Genomic DNA, 3,217 nt, shown 5'->3' on the forward strand with positions numbered 1-3,217 from the left:
TAAGTTACGTTTAAATACTGGCCTCCCTTCTATGGTCGAGTCATGTTGCCAGCTAAAACACGCAAAAATTTAACAAAAATAATATTAAAGTAGCCAAGACATAGCCAAATATAGTAGCGCCACATCACTAGCGGACATTTGAAATTTTCCGACTAGAACGGTCGGTTAACCGATGTGACGGTTAATCGGGGGTCGGATAATCGATGTTCTACTGTACCTAAATAAGGGGGGCCGAAATTTTCCTCCGCCCCGGGCGGCTAACACCCACGGTACGCCACTGTATCAGGGATGCCCAAACCTTTCAATTAGCAGGATAAATTTCACAAGATAAAATTGGAAGGCCACGTATCTTCTGTGTATTAGTATATATAAAAGGTAGGCCGATTTCTATCATTTATAAAGATATATCAAATATGTTTTCACGGCGGATTAGCGTGTAAATTAGCTCAAAGCACAATTGCTCTACACAAGACATTTTCCTATGGGCCTATACTTTTTATATATTTATTTTCTTATATAATACACGAAATTACCATTTTTTTTCTTAATTTCTTTACTTATATTATANATTATTATTTCCTAATAAAAACGTACATTTTCTAGCAATATTCAATATTATTTAACATATTTTTCGTTTCTCTAGACACAGCCTAATATATTTGATTTGCTCCTAGATAATAATAGAAAATTGAGTAAGTCATTACAGATTACTTTCTTAATTTCTCTCAGACGTAAATAAAATTTCCAACACGTCTGATCGAAAACTCAGTATAGATAATAGTATCAAGTTTTTTCTTTTATTATCTTCTCGTAATTTTTCTTTCTAAATCGTATCCACGTTTAACTTCGCTTGACCTTAATACCAAATGATGCATTGTATAAAATGTCGATAATGCACTTTCCAAGCATATTTTAATATTTATGTTTTCGGATAAACTCAAATTAATCAATATAAAAGTATTATTCCGTCTAATAACCTATTAGCTATTTTTTTTATTCTTTATTATATTTGTAAAGTTATGATAGACAGCATAAAAGATAACGTCGAAAGTTTCTAAAATATGATTAATTAATTTATGTACTAAGTAAGATCTATGGAATTCGATATAAACTTTCGATACTTAATATTACAAGTATACATTTAGTAATATCTTTCGTTTAAGCAAAAATTTACGATCTCTGCTCGTTTGAAAGTTAAAGGATGATCTTTTTCATAGATAACCTAGTGTAATACTAATACATATAATACCTGCATGTTAAAATATATTAAAATTAGAAAATATATTGAAAAAAGTTTAATATATGAAATAAGATGCAATATTTAAAATTGGTCACGATTTCCTTCCTGATAAATTCTCTCTAACGTACATTCTAAATATATCTAACGTACATCCAGTAGTTTGGTTGTCAGAATCATTAGGATAAAGACAAGGCAAATTCAAAATAAGGAAATAAATCCATAGATCAGAAATATTGTATGTCTAAAAGTCCATAGAATTATAGATATATCCTTATTTCGGAATTATAGATCTGAACATCATCTAATCTATCATAAAAATATAATATCAACTAATATTGTGGAGAGGATTTGCTATAGAATATATTATTTTGTAGTTATATGTAAGCCGTATTTAAAGACTTTATTATAAAGACTTCTATGTAAAGCGTCCTAAGATATGACCCCAGTCATACCACGCTAATTTAAATTTAAATCGCTACTATTATGATTTGATTCGTTCCCAATATTTTTAATCGAGTGTATACAATAAATGAACAAATGTTCTCTTTTCTGATGAAAATTTTTGTTGTTATTCTGGTACTCAGTCGTCAAGTTAATTCTGAGAATTCCTGATTTGGAGAAAATCAAGAATCTCTTTCCATCATTACTCAGAAAGAATGTTATTCATTCTGAATGTATAGAGGTGATAAAGATAATGGATTCATAACTTGAGAAGTGAATATTTTCATCAGATACACTGATCTGTGCGTCTTCCAAGTTGAACCTCGTAATATTCAACAATATATTTATGAAATATAACAATATTTATGTATGTATGTTAGGATCAGAGATTAAATAAGTCAGTGAAAGAAAAAACGACCAGAACAATTTGTGGCTTACAAAAAATCCACTATAAAGACAACTGCGTATAAAGAAGCATAATACATTTTGGCATTTAAAAATTCCTATAATGCGAAATTTGTGCCTGAACTGTTAAAACAACCATGGATTTGCGCCTGGCCACGTGGCTAACTCGTTGGTCAGGCACGAATCCATGGTTATTTTAACAGTTCAGAAATAAATCGAGATGTTTTCATCATATCTGGCATCTTGTTCTTATTACGAAAGAAGAGCAGAGGCAATTCAACTCAGTCATTCATTAGTTTTGAACTGTCCTCACAAATGGCGAACACGTCTTGCCATCAAAGGTCTACTTGATAAGTTCCGTACTCGCAATGAGCTTACAACTATTGACAAGAATGTCATTAACGTACTGTACATGATGTGCCTTCACGTTCACTATCTCATCAGTCTGTCTCGAATATAGTCTAGAAGTAAGCAGGGCTTTGTAGTCTACAATTGTGAGATATACTGCATCTCACAATTGTGAGATATACTGATAGAAAACGCAAATATTGTACGAAAGATATTGAATGTACTTTAAGTGTCGTTCTAACAGTCCTACAAAAATAATTGAGCTTGGCCGTTGTTTTTGATTATTTTAATATTTAGTCATATATCGTGAACTATTACAGAATAAACAAGAAAAATCACGTGATATGTAATCATTTCTTGGTATCGTGTAGTGGTATGTTGATATTGCTGAAATGCGTTCTGCTCGTTTTTTTATCCCAATGAATATTTTGATCTTTGAGCGTAACATATATAATCAAAAGAACGCAACAGATTCAAGTTCGAAACGTGTACTACCACCTTTTGTTTTATAGGGACGTTTTTTCGTAAAGCCTTTTTTGTAATTTCTCCGATCTTCTCATTACTTCATCCTTCTCGAGGGTTTGCAGGCTAGTCCATGTCTCTGCATTTCTAATCTTGACCCTCTTATCTTTCAGGAAAGGTAGGTTCTTCTTTTGATAAAGTAGACGTTGTATGTCAAGACTATCCTTCTAAATGTACAGTACATTTATTTATAAAAAATATTGAACTATTTGTAATATTATACAACCCGAGGGAGATTTCCTTGGCTATCTCGTACCGTCA

The sequence above is a fragment of the Centruroides sculpturatus genome, unplaced genomic scaffold (assembly GCF_000671375.1).
Source record: "Centruroides sculpturatus isolate CEXI.00-Female unplaced genomic scaffold, Cexi_2.0 scaffold1240, whole genome shotgun sequence".
Lineage (NCBI taxonomy): Eukaryota > Metazoa > Arthropoda > Arachnida > Scorpiones > Buthidae > Centruroides > Centruroides sculpturatus.